General features: G+C 44.3%; 1 protein-coding gene across 3 annotated transcripts in view; it reads left to right on the top strand.

Moving 5' to 3' along the window:
- PWWP2A (PWWP domain containing 2A) overlaps positions 1 to 16,636 on the top strand; it is a 42,363-nt gene that overhangs the window by 8,138 nt on the left and 17,589 nt on the right. The gene's annotated exons all lie outside the window — the stretch shown is intronic.

Genomic DNA, 16,636 nt, shown 5'->3' with positions numbered 1-16,636 from the left:
TTGTACTGTCTAACATTTTAGACAGTACTAGTAAATAAGCCCCATAGCTGCCAATGTCTGGCAAAGGTACGGCCAAACCATGCCAACGTGTGGCTTTGTATACATTAGGTACAGTTTTCAATCGATTGTTAATGCCTAAGGGTCCATTTACACGGGACGAATGTCGGGCAAACTATGCTCGACACTCGTCCCTGTGTGTCCTCGCTTCCCTTCTCCTGCTAGTGCTGGCTCGCTCACAGAGCTGCCAGCAGAGGAACAGAGCAGTGCAGGAGAGTTCTCTCCTCTTGCTCCCCCTGCCCCTCTCCATTGACTTAATATAGTGGCCGTTCAGTGTAAATAGCGGCTGTTCAGTATTGAAAGGCCGCTGTATTTGGTGAATAGAGAGGGGCGGTGGAGCAAGAGGAGAGAAATCTCCTGCAGTGCCTCGCGCCCCCCTCTTCACCCTGCTGGCCGGTCTGTGAGCGAGCCAGCTCTACTAGCTCTCGTGCAGGAGCATGGGAGTGAGGACCCACAGGGACAAGTGTTGGGCATTGTTTGCCCGACATTCGTCCCGTATAAATGGGCGTTTGGGTTTGTAGGTAAAACCACGTGTGTCTACACTAAAGTGGGTCACTTGTAACATAACACCCCCTTCAGATGGATGTATACTTGGGACTTGTGCTGTCCATGGATAGTGCCCAGTACCATAATGGCCTTTAAGGTTATATACATGGTTGTTTTTTTTTGTTTGTGTTTTAACGTACAAAACCAGTGCATGCAATGTGTGGGGCCCATGAATAGCGATTAGCACAAAGTTTCTGACACGGCCCACACTTGGCTGTCTGCACAGAGCCTAAGGCTCAATGTACATGGGTGTATTTGCATTGCGGAATCCCGAGCGAGCGTCCGCCTCCAGATTTTGCAGCAAATGCTGCCCATGAACATGCTGCCTTTTGCATTCCCATTAAATTGAATAGCCGAGTCTCATCCTCCACCCAGATCAGAATCGGGCACGGTGCTTTTTTTAAAATCTTCCTCCCACGATCCTTGTGTCCGTGTAAAAGTTGACCATCTGTAATTTCCAAATGTGTTTCGGATGACACTTTACAAGAATAGTTAGTGTGATGACTAATGGCAATTCAACAATGCTGTCTTTACCTGATGGGTTGTGCTTGAAGTAATATAAAGCGGGTCCAGTATGGCGGATGTTTTCCTGATAATCCTGGGTACTAAAAAGATCTTCTCCTGTCAGTCACTGTTGTGCCCGTATGATGCTTAGAAGATGTGTACTACCGCAGTGGTGGGCTCATGGTAAATGCTGCTGTGTTCTGGCTGGGAAAAAGGAGAGAAAGTCAATCTTGTCAGGAAACTTTTGAACCTTTTTATAGCAGCTTGAATATAACTAATAGAAAGCAGTTCAGAAATTGAGGCTCTGGTTTCCAGTTCCAACATTTTGTAGGCTTCCTGCAACCGGGATTTGTCATACTGTGCTGGAAAATGTTTGTGGTTGACAGAACCAACCCCTCCACCGCATTCCCCCACCTTACTTTATCTAATGCTTGGCTGATTTCTAGTTTGAACTCACCCATCTCCTAAATTACAATCTGATAAAGTACTTATTTTGTCCACGTAATAACAATGTGGTGATCAGCTCCGCTCTAGAACCTACCGGTAGTATAAGAAAGCGCGCACTACCAAGAGTGTCCAGTCTCAACCTGAACTCATAGCCGCGTTATGGTTGGTTTTTGGTTTTTTTTTTCTAACTTGTGTAAAAAAACAAACAAACATGAATTTCATATATATATATATTTTTTTACTTCAATATACAGGCATGCATTTTATTTCCTGCATATAGAGAAGTCTATGGGAAAAACGGTCACATCTGGAGCATGCTGCATTTCGAAAAAGGAAAAGAAATGAAGCAGGAAAAATGTTTTATAACTTGTCCTACAGGTAACCACTGGCTGTGGTGTTTTTGCTTGGCGAAAGGGAAAAAAGCCAGAAATCGTGAGCATTTTTCCTTGGGCCAGGCTCAAAGGTTTTTTTTCTTTTTTTTTTTTTTTTATTGCGTATAATACGCATGTAAAAAACACGCAGTATGTTCTATTTTAATGTGCATTACGCGTGATAGAACCCTATTGTTTTCTATGGGCGTGTACTAAACTAAATTACATTATACGCAACGTCGCTAAGCAACAGAGCGCAAATAAAAAAAAAAAAAGATGAAATCAGGAAGCCTGCACATGAGAGCGTGAGTCAAAAACGCTGTCATGCGCAGTCAAAAAAACGCTGCCATACACAGCAAAACGTCAGCCAACGACGCTAACATGCTGCTCTTATATATGCAAGGAGCCTGCAATGGAATCCGACCCTGCTTACCTGTGTGGTTTTTTTTTTTTGGTTTTTTTTTGTACAGCAAAAGTGCCGGCCGCCGCACATGCCAAACATTTATTTTATTTTTTAAAAACTGCTTTCTCACAGAATCTGCAGCCCATCCAGTGTCCGCTGCGGACGGGCCGCGGATTGGACGGCTTCCATTGACTTCAATGGAAGCCATCCATGTGGGAACCGCACTAAAATGGAGCATGCTGCGATTTTGTTTTCTGCATGCGGAATCCGAAAAACAAGTCTGTATGTGTAAATTGAAGTGCGGACGCCCATGGTTTTCTACGGGCGACGTGAACTGCGGATCTTCTGCGTGAGTGCTGCATTTCAAATCCGCCCGTGGACATTGGGCCTTTAAGTGGTTTTCCAGGGAAATACTATTGATGACCTATCCTCGGGAAAAGTCATCAATAGTTGATCGGCTGGGCCGTGGCTGATCACCTGATTAGGCACTGGCTGTTAACGCTGCTACATATGGGTACTCGGTGAAGCTGCTGCTCCTATCCCTGTTTAGTGGTGATGCTTGCAACTGCAGATGCAGCTCCCATTGATTTTAATGTGACCTGAGCTTGTAGTTACAAACACCAGCCCCTAGTGTGTGTGTGTGTGTGTGTGTGTGTGTGTGTGTGTGTGTGTGTGTGTGTGTGTGTGTGTGTGTGTGTGTGTGTGTGTGTGTGTGTGTGTGTGTGTGGGGGGGGGGGGGGGGGACAGCAGGTGCCTAATCAACGGACTGGCTGCAGCTCTGAGTTGCAGACCCCAGTTGATCACCTATTGATGAACTATTCTGAGGATAGGTCATAAATAGTATTTTGCTGGAAAACCACTTTAAGGCCGCCTGTCCACGGACAGGGCAGACCCGCATGTGGATTCCCGCAGCGGAGTTTGTCCCGGTGCCCAGCTGGTGACCCCCGCGTCCGATGACTTCTCTGTACTGTGGATGTGCCTGCCTGTGCTCCGTCATGTATGAGCGCAGTACAGAGAATGCTGAACGTAGCTATAGCGCCGCCGCTCCCGCGGGGATTCTGCATTGATAATTGTAGAATGGCTGCGGAACTGACGGCTTCCATTGACTTCAATGGTAGCCAGCCGTGCGCAGCCTGCACAAAATCGCAGCATGCTGTGATTTCTTCTCCGCAAGTGGAAAATCACAATCTATGAAATCACGTTTTTACATTGCATGCTATTGACTGGATTTGCTTGTAGAGTCCGGAGGCGGAATCCCTCTCCGAACTCCGCAATGCAAATCCGTCCAAGGACAGGAGTCCTTACACTATGTGTGAAACATTTTCTGGATCTTGCAAGGGTCGTTTTTTTAAAATGTTCCTAGATACTAGCACAGTTGCAGGTTTATTACGTTTATTAAGACCCCTCTATAAGGGCACAGAGCCAATCTGTAAGGATCATGCAGACATTGGGGATATTTTCCACATATGACTTAGTTGCAGATTTTGGTATCAATTGAGCTGTGAATTTTGCTCTTAGCAATGAGTGGAATCCACAGCAATTCTGCAACAGAGCTTGCTAGGGATTTGAAAATCTGCAGAAACGACCAGATTCCGCTGCGCATTTCCTCTGTTGTGAGTAAATGGGATTTGTTAAAACATATTGGACTTTTGTTGTAAAATTTTGGTGCGCATTTTACTGCTGAAATTCTGAATCAAATCTGCAGTGTTCCTTTTGATAGACATGCAGGTCTGTGCATTGCATTTCAGTAGCCGATCTGTAATGCAACGTTTCCACTGCAGTAGTGTCTGCAAGAGAGAACATCTCGCTACGCATGGGTTTTCCCACCAGGAACAGATGGGCTTTGAAAAATTGGAGCTTTGGCATTCAGCTAGTGACCAGGATCATTTGTCACTCCCATAAGAAATAGTCCTAGTCAGGCGCTTTGTTCTTTTGAATGGAGCCAGTCATTGGGTTCATCGTGACCAAACCAGAGGTAGCATGACCCTGGGACAGGTATGCACGGTGCCCCCGTTTGGTGTTCTGCAACGATGCAGCTTTTTAGAATAAACACACTTTAAATTTTTACTCAGAACGGAGCTTCAAGTTAGAGATGGTCTGCATCGGCCTCTCCCCGCTGCAGCATGTTGATTGACTGACTGCTCTCCCCTTTCATCTATAGGAGGAGAACAGTCAGTCAACATGCTGCAGGCATGGAGAAGCCGACGCAGTCTGCCTCCATAGCTTGGAGCTCTATTTCAAGTCAAGCTTCATGGTGCTTTTCTAAAACACTGCAGTGTAATGCATGCCCAGGAGCGAGGTGCATACCGGTCCTGGGTACATGCTGCCTGTGGCTGGAGCAGTGGCTGAACTAGAACTGCACTAGCTAATATAACACACCTTTCCCCTCTGGGGTGTGGACAAACTTGGTCCCAGGACTGGAGGATCACTTTAAATCTTTTGTGATTTCCTGTATCTTTTTGATTCCCCACCCAGTGTGATGCCCAACTACCATATATACTTGAGTATAAGCAGAGTCAATAAGTTTTTGCACAAAAAACTGGTAAATGTATTGACTCGAGTATAAGCCTAGCTATACTTGAATATATACTAGGTAAAAAAAAAAATGCATTACTCACCTTCCAACCAGCGTCTGTGTCCATGGTGCGATGATGTTCCTGGCGGTGCTGCAAACTGCTTTAGACTTCTCCCCGCTGTCATCTCCCTGGCTTGGTTTTGAATTACCCCGCCGTCAGCGCATGTAATTGGATTGAGGGCCAGCCAATCACAGCCATTCAGTGATGTCATTCAGTGAATGACTGTGAATGATCGAGCTCCAACTGTGATTCAAAACTGAGGGAGATGACAGTGGGGAGAAGTCTCAAGCAGCTTGCTGCACCGCCGGGGATACAGATGCCAGCTGGGAGGTGAGTATTGTGTTTTTTGTTTGTTTGTTTGTTTTTTTTAAATCTCACCCGAGTATAAGCCGAGGGGGGCTTCTTCAGTCCTTTTTTTTTTATTCTGAAAAACTCTGCTTATACTCGAGTATATACGGTACTTAAAAAGGTGTCTGAAACCATCTGTTTTGGCTGACTCCTATGTGGATCCTTAAGGCTGGCTGTCCATGGGCGAGATCTGCAACCATAAATCGCACATGGAGGTCGTATGACACACTTTCCATAGGATAACTATGGAAAGCGCAGCCTATCGCACACGAGCGGAAAATCAACGTGATTTACCGCTTGTGGGATTAAAATCGCGGCATGCCACGGTAAGCCTATCTAGGCTCATCACGGAGACCTTTAACCCCTTGAGTGGTGGGTTTCTTACCACACTGTTGTGCCCACCAGGGCAGGTTTTTTTAAATGGTCTAATCATTTAATTTCAACTAATTTTGCAGTCGCGTTCCAAGAGCCATAACTTTTTCATTTTTCCATTGACACGGCCATACGAGGGCTTGTTTTTTGCAGGACAAGTTGTACTTTTTGATGGCATCATTTTTGGGTATAAATAATGTATTGCATAACTTTTGTAAAAATTTGTAGGGAGATTGGGGGAAAAAAAATAAATTCTGCCATTTGTTTTTTGGATTTCATTTTTACGGCGTTTAACATGCAGAATAAATAATGTGATATCATTATTCTCTGAGTCAGCATGATTCCGGCGATACCAAGTTTATACAGCTTTTTTTTTTTTTTAATGTTTTGCTATTTTTGTACATTTAAAACATTGTTTTTCCTTAAAGGTTTACTTTTGTGTCGCCACATTCCAAGAGTCGTATTAATGTTCTTTTTCCATTCCCAGAGCTCTGGAAGGCCGTGTTTGCGGGATGGACTCTAGTCTTCATTTATCTAATTTTTAGGAACATGTAATATTTTGATCGCTTTTTCTTCTTTTTTTTCTAGTGGCAAAATGAACAAAATCTGTAATTCTGGCATGTTTTTTTTTTCACTGCATTCTCTGAGCAGTATAAATATATTAAAGTAATTCTACAGGCCAGTACGATTATGCCAATACCAAATTGTAATAGTTTTTTTCTTTTTTGTGACTTTTTCACAGTTTAAAAAAAAAAAAAAGTAATAAAAGTTTAAATCACCTCCTTTTTCCCATATCTATAATAAAATGCCGCGTCTGTAAAAGTCCGATCTTTCAAAGTAGTGCATTATTTACCCCACACGGTGAACGTACTCCGGAGAAATAATAAAGAACACCAGAAATGCACTTTTTCAGTCACCCTTTCCCAGAAAAAATGTAATAAAAAGCGAATGTTGTATGTTTTCTGAATTGGTACTAACGCAAACTACAGGACATCCTGCAAAAAATGAGGCCTTTCTCAACTAAGTCGACAGAAAAATAAAAGTTATTGTGCTCAGAAGATGCAGCAGAAAATAATTTTAAAAAATTAAATCTTTGAAAAAAAATACAAGTACTACAGCAAAAAGAAAAACTATACAAGTTTGGTATCGTAGCAATCGTACTGACGCATAGAATATAGTTATGTCATTTTTGTGCAGTTTGTGTGCCGTAGAAACAAAATGCACTGAAAGATGGTGGATTGTCTTTTTTTTTTTTTTTTACTCCACTTAGAATTATGTAAAAGTTTTTCAGTACATTATATGGTACTTTAAATAGCACCATTGAAAAATACATCTCAGCCCGCAAAAAACAAGCCCTCATACAGCAACGTCGATGGATAAATAAAGGAGTTACGATTTTTGAAAAGGGGGAGGGGGAACAGGGGCCGCGTCATTAAGAGGTTAAATAATGTACTAACTTCCTTCTCTGGGTCATTACGACGCAGGGATACAACATGTAATTTTGTTTTTAATTTTTTGCAAAGTAAATAGACTGCGGCATGTAAAGGGTTAATACAGCAGAGATCGGAGGTTTTCTCCATTCTCTGCTGTGTAAGAGCTAGTGCCAGGCTATCCTCTGTCAGCCCTTTACATGCCGTGGTCTATACGACCACGGCATGTAAGGGGTTAACACAGCAGAGATCGGAGGTTTTCTCCCATCTATGCTGTAAGAACTGGTGCCTGGCTATCTTCTGACAGCCAAACATAATTTCCCCCTGCCACAGAGACCATTCCATGGTCTCTATGGCAACCTGTAAACAAAGCAGTGCAGGAGTTTGAAAATAAAAGCGGGAGATGGCCGGCAGATCGGTAATATCTCCCTGCTTCTATTTTCAAAGTCCTGCACTGTTCTGTGTGGGAATGTGCAGGCAGAGCACAATGCCACAGCTTATGGCAGTGTGCTCTGCAGCTCCCATAGTGAAACATAGCCCAGAAATCTTCCGGGCTGTATCACTATGGGCAGTGGAGCTCATCCTGGAAAATCTCTGAGCGTGCCACTCAAGGGGTTAAGTGCTCCCCCCTCCTCCCCAGTGAACAGGTGGCCTAACTGTCTCCTGATGGCAGTTATGGCAAAAGACACTTTTCAGCCTCCATTGGGCTGAAATACTTCTTTTTCTCGCATACACATCAAACAGCGGTTCCAAAGATGATGTGAACAAGGACTTAATCCTTAGGATTCAGTTTCAAGGGATGGCCCACTTCAGATATATATTTGGAGTAACGGATTGACTACTTTTGTTCTTTGATCTAAGAGTCAGATGTGACACTGGTTCCGGTCATTTAGGACGGACTGAATGACTGCATTGTCAGTGCGCAGGCACCTTTGTCTGTCCCTTGGCTCAGCGATGTGATATTTCCCTGTTTGTTGAAACCCTTTTATTGTTCTCTCTGACACTTGTATTAATTCTGAGACCCTTATGCCTGCAGCTCACGTTTTGCTAAATGACCTTCTATATAAAGTTTAGGCCTCTGAATTAAGTTCTGTTCATTTTAGGAAGATATTTTTCCTGTTTACTCAAGAGATGGATGATGAAGCAGATTTGGACCATTCTAGTTGGTCAGTTCAATGACTCATACATGATGATCATAGTTTCCACTGTTGGTCACATACTTTTTGATAGTCATTAACCCCTTCATGACACGGCCTATTTTGGGCTTAAGGACGCAACAATTTTTGGCGGATTTTCTTCTCCGTTTATCAAAAGCCATAACTTTTATTTTTCCGTCGACGCGAACGTATAAGGGCTTGTTTTTTGCGTGGCGAACTTTAGTTTTTATCGGCGTCATTTGTGGGTACATTGACTATATTGTAAAACTTTTATTATTTTTTTTATGATAGCAGGGAGAGAAAACGCATCAATTCTGCCATAAATTTATTTATTTTTTTTACAGCGTTGATCATGCAGCATAAATGAGACATTCCATTTTTTCTGCGGGTCGGTACGGTTACAATGATACCAAAATTCTTACATTTTTCCCCCCCACTTTTCTGCAATAAAAACCCTTTTTTTGGAAATCTTTTCTTTTTTTTTTTTCTAAATCGCTGCATTCAAAGTCCTGTAACTTTTTTATTTTTTGATGTATGGCGCTCTACGAGGGCTTATTTTTTGCGAGACGAGCTGTAGTTTTTACTGGTATCATTTCGTGGTACATACGGCTTTTTTGATCACTTTTATTGCAATTTTAGTGAGGCAAAATGCTAAAAATTAGCATTTTGCCTCAGTTTTTTAGCGGTTTTTTCCGTGCACAGTCAAAAGCATGTGCATCTTATTGTATGCGTCGTTAAGGACGTGACAATACCAAGTACGTGGGGTTTTATTTATTTTTTTATGCTAATCTGAGAAAAAGCATTTAAAAAAGCGTGTTTTTTTTTTTTTTTACACTTTTTTACTTTTTTTTTTAATTCATTTTTTGTGTCCCTCTGAGGGACTTTGACCACTGCCCTGATGATCGTTGTCATAAGGCATGGCAGAGCTACTGCTCTGCCATGCCTTATCGCTTATACAGCGATCATAGGCAATACAGGACGCCAGTGTCTGGCGTCCTGTTACCATGTCGGCCAGAGACACAGAGGGAGTCCGCTCCGTCTGTGAACTCTTTCCCTGTCGCAGGGAAGGGGTTAACAGCGGGACGCCGGCTGTGTCAGCGGGACGCCGGCTGTGACTGGACAGCCGACTCCCGCTGCAGGATAGCGCGGGATCACATATGATCCCGCGCTATCTCCAGGACATAAGTTTGCGTCCTGTTGCGGGAAGTACCAGGCTCCCAGGACGTAAACTTACGTCCTACAGCGGGAAGGGGTTAATGGGATTGAATAGACTATATTAAATTTTTTTTCCATCTGTTTGTGTATATGTATAACTGAAGGGACACTTTATTAGAAACCCCAACTAGGAATATTGGCCCATGTGGACAGGAAGTTTCTTATAGTTGCAAGTTAGATGGAGGTACTGATATGTTCTGAACAGCTGACAGGAAGGGTTCATCAATTCATGGTGCTCGCGCCAAATTCTGACCTGTCAGGACGGTGTGACAGAAATCTGGATTCATCCGACCAGATAGATATGGTTTTTCTTATTTTTTTTTTTTTTTTGCTTTCCTGCTTGGTGATACGGTTTTTGTGCTCTTTTTGCCTTTCCGTTTTGCTTAAAGGGGTTGTCTCGCGAAAGCAAGTGGGGTTAAGTACTTCTGTATGGCCATATTAATGCACTTTGTAATATACATCGTGCATTAAATATGAGCCATACAGAAGTTATTCACTTACCTGTTCCGTTGCTGGCGTCCCCGTCTCCATGGCTCCGTCTAATTTCGGTGTCTTCTTGCTTTTTTAGACGCGCTTGCGCAGATGGGTCTCCTCCCCTCGGCTCGGCAGCAGCTGCGTTTTGGCTCCGCCCCCTTGTACACGTCATCGCGTAGCTCCGCCCCGTCACACTTGGCGATTCCAGCCAATCAGGAGGCTGGAATCGGCACACGTCATGGGGCGGAGCTACGCGATGACGCGTACAAGGGGGCGGAGCCAGAACGCCGCTGCTGCCGAGCCGAAGGGAGAAGACCCATCTGCGCAAGCGCGTCTAAAAAAGCAAGAAGACAACGAAATTAGACGGAGCCATGGAGACGGGGACGCCAGCAACGGAGCAGGTAAGTGAATAACTTCTGTATGGCTCATATTTAATGCACGATGTATATTACAAAGTGCATTAATATGGCCATACAGAAGTACTTAACCCCACTTGCTTTCGCGAGACAACCCCTTTAACTAACAATGGTGCTGGAACTAGTTGTCTGCTGTTACAGCCCATCCGTGCTTAGGAACGCTGAGCATTGCATTTGGACATGATAGTTGAAGCACCAGTGCATTAGGTTGCGATTTGTTTAACTGTGAACCATTCTTATTACTCTTCTCTGATCCCTTTCGTTGCCAAGTTCATGCCCACAGGATCCCCTTTTCCCTGGATGGCTTTTCTTGATCACACCATTCCCGGTATACGCTTCACACCGCTGCACAAGAAAACCCCTCCAAGGTTAGCAGTGTATGAAATCCTGGCCACGGCTAATCTAGCGCTGATGACCGGGCCTTGTTGGAAGTCGCTCAGATTGCTGGATCTAACGTAGATTCACATTTAAATCCATGGAAAACTTGTCCTAATTTTATATTGCACTCCAGGGTTACAGAGATCATTTCCATACAGGGAAGTCCCAATGGTGAGAGGGCCAGGGTCTAGGATAAACTTGACGTTTAGTGTGGGTGTATATATTGTACATATGTAGAATTGGATGGAGATATAACATTTTTGGGTCGCTTAGTATAATCATGTGTAGTACTATAATATTCTCTGTATGTCACCCTGTAGGTATAGTTATAAGTTACTAATGGGGGGCTAAAAAGCATTTCAGTGTCCTGATGGAGTCTTATACCGAGTTGTGAGGAAGAACTTATGTCATAGTGGTCCAGTATGGGCGCAGCATCTACATAATAAAGCGGCTGTTCTGATGACTTCCATAGAGATTTTAACACCGATAGTTTGTGTGGACCTGCAGCACGCGCGCCTGAATGTGAGACTGGAAGGATTGTGGGGGGAGCAGTATGCTAATATTTATCACTTAAAGGGGTTGTCCCGCGAAAGCAAGTTGGGGTATACACTTCTGTATGGCCATATTAATGCACTTTGTAATATACATCGTGCATTAAATATGAGCCATACAGAAGTTATTCACTTACCTGTTCCGTTGCTGGCGTCCTCGTCTCCATGGTGCCGTCTAATTTTCAGCGTCTAATCGCCCGATTAGACGCGCTTGCGCAGTCCGGTCTTCTCCGTTTTGAATGGGGCTGCTCGTGCTGGAGAGCTGCCCTCGTAGCTCCGCCCCGTCACGTGTGCCGATTCCAGCCAATCAGGAGGCTGGAATCGGCAATGGACCGCACAGAAGACCTGCGGTCCACCGAGGGTGAAGATCCCGGCGGCCATCTTCACAAGGTAAGTAAGAAGTCACCGGAGCGTGGGGATTCGGGTAAGTACTGTGCGGTTTGTTTTTTTAAGCCCCTGCATCGGGTTTGTCTCGCGCCGAACGGGGGGGCTATTGAAAAAAAAAATCCCTTTTCGGCGTGGGACAACCCCTTTAATTTATACAACCACGATTCAAAAAAAAGTTGTGTAGCTTCCCTTCTTTCTACCAAAGTCTGTAGATGTCTGGAATGTAAGGGGACCAATTGCTGGAGTTTGGGGAGAGGATTGTTGGTCCTCTCTTGTAGGATTCTAGCGGCTCAACAGTCCTGGGTCGTTTTGTTTCATAATGCGCCAAATGTTTTCTATTGGTGGAAGGTCTGAGGCGGCCAGTTCAGCACCCGGACTCTTCTTCGGTGAAGCCATGCTGTTGTGATGGATGCAGTATGTGGTTTAGCATTGTCTTGCTGCAATATGCAAGGCCTTCCCTGAAAGATGGTCTGGATGGGAGCATATGTTGTTCTAAAACCTCTATATACTGCTCAGTATTGATGGTGCCTTTCAAGATGTGTAAGCTGCCCATGTAATAGGCACTAATAGAACCCCATACAGTCAGAGATGCAGGCTTTTGAACTGGGCGCTATTAACAAGCTAGGTGATTCCTCGCTTCTTGAGTCTGCAGGACACGGCCTCCTTGGTTTCCAAAAAGAATTTAAAATTTTGATTCATCTGCCCACAGAACAGTGTTCCATTTTGGCCCAGAGAAGACGCTGACATTTCTGGATTGTGTTCATCTATAGCTGCTTCTTTGAGTGATACAGCTTTAACTTATATTTGTGGATTGCACGGCCAGCGGCGTTCACACTGGTGAACGTCTGACCATCTTTGCTTCTAAAACTGCCTTTCTACGGCTGGGTTCACACGGGACGGATTTGCTGCGGAATTTCCATGCGGATTGTCCTGGGATTATCCAGCAAAATCTGTTTGCCAATCTGTTGCGGCGAAACCGTGTGGAAACGGCCATGCAGCGCGGAAATTAAAGATGCAGCATGTCAAGTTTTTTTGTTTTTTTTTTCAATTTTGCACAGCGGCCTCTCTCCTCTTTATGGGGAGAGATATCCGCAGCAGAAATGCAGGCAGCGAAGTCATTCCAAAACCCACAGCTGCTGTTTTCCAGCGGAATTCTCACGGCTTTTCGGTGCGGCCAATCCGCAAGCATTCCGCTGGAAATCTGTCCTGTGACCCCAGCCTAACAGGCCTCTTATAGTCATGTGACTTAGTAGAAAATGTCCCTCAGCTGATTTTCATTGGTACCACTTTTCTAGCCTTTTGTTAACCCTGGCCCAACTTCTGTGAGTTGTGTTGCTGCCATTAATTTCTAAATGAGTAAATTTTTTTATGAAATGGAAAAAATGTCTCCCTTCGACCTTCTGATAACTTATATATTCTGTTGTGACTAAAATGAAGTCATTCCATTTTTTTCTTAATTTATTTACATTTTATACAGCATCACAACTTTTTTCGAATTTCAGTTGTAGATGGGCGATAAATGTTACGTATCTACTTTTTTTTTTTTTTCTTCATAGACAAGCGCTGGTATCTTAGGCCTCCCTCAGGCAGGCATTTTTGTACAGCATTTAGCTCTGCACTAAACTCTGTACGACGCTCCCATTCCATTTCAATGGGGCTTCTCACAAGCGTCAAAATGCAGCGTTTTCAGCTGTGCGCTTGGAATGCGATGCATGTTCTATTTTTGGCCATTTTCAACTGTCGCCGGCTGAAAACGCGGCACAACTTGGTACTGTGTTTTTGACTGCGCTAAATGCAAGCCCTAACTACACTACCTAAAAATATAAATGCTCACCTAGCATGCACTGTTGCTGCGCTCCGGGCAGGCTTTCAGGGCACTTGTCAGCACCGACAGAGCATCTTTTGCTGGTAACTGAGTTTAAAGACCTCGCCTCCAGCAAGAGATTGCTCTGATTAGCTGAGCTAGCACTCGAGGAACCAATCGGAGCCAGCGCTCAATGAACCAATCACAGGCAATCAATGAATGGCTATGATTGGTGCATCCAGTGCTGGCTCTGATTGGCTGAGCTGAATTAGAGCAATCTGTTGCTGGAGGCGGGGTCTTCAAACCCTGTTAAAAGAAAAAGACCCGTTGACAAGTGCATAAAAGTCTGCCAGGAGCTCCGGAGAGCAGCGGGAGGGACCCAGACGGCACCTGCTAGGTGAGCATTGTTTTTTTTTTTTTGTTTTTTTTGTTTTTTTTCCCAAGTTCTGCTCAAAACTGTGGCAAAATGCATGAAACCACAGAACGCCAGTGTAAGGGAGGCCTTAGGATCTGTTCACATTTCCGTTAGGGTTTTCATTATAAATGTAAATAGCGCAGCATACTTTTTCCAGTAAAATGATGGAAACCATAAGGAACAAATTTTGGTCATTTCATAGATCAGATGTGTGTTTTGTTTGTTTTTTTTTTTTGTTTTGTTTTTTTCCCCCCTTTTCAGATTTCTGTTCCATGATGGACAAACGAAAGTTTTAAATGTGAACCTGGACTCTTATCCCCAGCTGCTTCAAAAGGGTTGTTTTGCTCCTAGCATTATAGGGCAAAATACAAATGCTGGAGTCAAATGTTAGCTTATTTAAACGCAGTGCAACATCGGGAGTTTTTCTTACCTCGGGGGCATCTCTTTGTATCTAGGGTGCTTTTTCGAAATGTAGCATACTCTAGGCTTGCCACTTTGTATGTGTTTTTTTTTTTTTCCTCTTCCCCCTAGGCATCTTCCCCCAAGGCTAAGGGCACACAATTATAGTTTTGGGCAGTGTGCTGTCAAATTCCGCAGACCACACACAGCCCCATTATCGCCTATAAGGCTTGGATGTTTCTTTTTGTTTTTTACGTGGACGCACTGTCCACGTAGGAAAAAGAGTGAATGTTATGTCTCATTACTGTCTCATGGACTGGTGTCTGAGCTATCTGATATGAGTTGCAGCCAAGTTCCTTGGGCTCAACTTGCACTTACGGTCGTGTGTCCCATGACTTTTGCATAGAAGGGGGAAAAAGCGAACATTCTTTGAAAAGAGAACATTCTTCATAGTGTTTTTACACAATAGGAAAAAAAACACCACTAAAAACATGTGGAAGCAGCCTAGGGGCTTATTCACAAGATTGTCTCCGTGTCCCCATGCTCTAAAGTCCAATTTAGACAAAACATATATTGCTAAAAAAATGTCTTGAGCGATAATCATTGTGTCATTTGCAGCGCAAGATGATCGCTCAAACATTGAGTGACCACATTGCACTCCAGCTGCTCCACGCTCCGGGCGCTCGGAGCGGGGTATGGAGAACACAGCTGGACCACTCTGTTCTTCATGCACAGCCTGTGATCAGGGAGCACGATACAGCTGAAACAATAGTATCAGCTGTATCCCGCTGTGAATCCCTGATGAGGCTCATCGTTGTCTTTTAGTACGCTGAAGGACAACGATGAGCGACAGCTTAACGAAAACTGCACGATGTCAGTGCAGTTACGATTATCGCTCAAAAGACGGCTTTTGAGCGATAATCGTTGTCTAAATAAGCCTTTATTGACAGCTGTCCAGATCTTTTGATTGGACGCTAAAGCTGTCACTCGCTGTAGAGTATCTGACTGGACAGAAGGAAGTCGTCCTGCCTGCAGCGTACTTGTGCAGGAAGCGCACGCATGGCCGCTACGTAAATTGGTTAGAAGTTTTGCAAGAGGAAGACTGCTACCAGAATCCTTTTAATCTGTTTCTATTTCGGGTCTGTAAGAAGTGGATCAGTCTGATTTATTCTTCGTTGCTCAGTCTGTATTTCCATTGCCTGCATGGGAGCTGCTTAGGAAAATGACAGTTTACGTGGCGCATTACCCAGTAATGAGTAATTTACTGAGCAAATGTCCACAATGTATTTTCCCATCACTTCCATTATTTCTATTGGCTGGAGTCAAGGACTTTGCTACAAAATTTTGGGCAGAATTTCTAATGTTCTATCAGCATTTGTCTGCCAGCGGTTGTGGGTGCAGTGTCGGCGGCTGATGTATCTTGGCACGCTGGGTACCTAATGTTTATCTACCGCTGTTCATCCAGTGTTAGTACTATTTACATACTGACATTTGTACCTGTCCTGTGCAGCGGGTACATGATTTATAGGATGAGTTCTAGGTTAGACATATGTATTTGGTTTTTGGGGGGGTTGATTAGGATCTCCAATGTGTGGCTCTCCAGCTGTGGTGAACGGATCGGCCTGGTGGGATTTTAGTTAGACTGCTGATCTAAACAATTGGGTGTTTATTTTTGTTGCTGTGCTGTACTTTTATAGTAGAAATGTCCCCTACTCTGCACAATGTCTGTCCTAACCAAACAAGAAGTAGGCATAAAAGGTTCTGATTAGTCTAGAGCAGTGGTGGTGAACCCCTGGCACGCGTGTCAGAGGCGGCACACAGAGCCGTCCCTGCTGGCATGCACCGCTGTCGGCCGCTCACCACGTTGGTGAATACCGCCAGAAGCCGCAGCTACCCTGCCGGTATTCACTCAGCTGCGCTTCTAGCGGCGCTGATCCTGATGCAGTTGACTATTATTGGGGCTGTTTAGCATATGAAACAGCGCAGAATGTGCCGCTTCACCTGGGAATGTATGCCAGATCTGTGCCGGATTTTCTTAATGGAACATATGGCACAGGTGTGAACATGGCCTCTGATAGCTGCTGATTAGAGATGAGCGAGTATACTCGCTAAGGCACATTACTCGAGCGAGTAGTGCCTTAGCCGAGTATCTCCCCACTCGTCTCTAAAGATTCGGGGGGCGGCGGGGGAGAGCGAGGAGGAACAGAGGGGAGATCTCTCTCTCCCTCTCTGCATACGCAGAGAAGACGACCAGGCTTGTCTGCACTGCCTATGTAAAGTGCATCAGCGGGCTAGTTTGTCATGGTCATAGCTAAGTGAGCGCTGATTGGTGCAATTATAGCTGTAACTGAACACTGAATCCACTAATAAGAATATAGGATTATAA

The sequence above is a fragment of the Eleutherodactylus coqui genome, chromosome 2 (genome assembly GCF_035609145.1).
Source record: "Eleutherodactylus coqui strain aEleCoq1 chromosome 2, aEleCoq1.hap1, whole genome shotgun sequence".
Lineage (NCBI taxonomy): Eukaryota > Metazoa > Chordata > Amphibia > Anura > Eleutherodactylidae > Eleutherodactylus > Eleutherodactylus coqui.
Note: the sequence above shows the minus strand (reverse complement) of the source record. Positions and strands in the feature narration are given on the sequence as shown.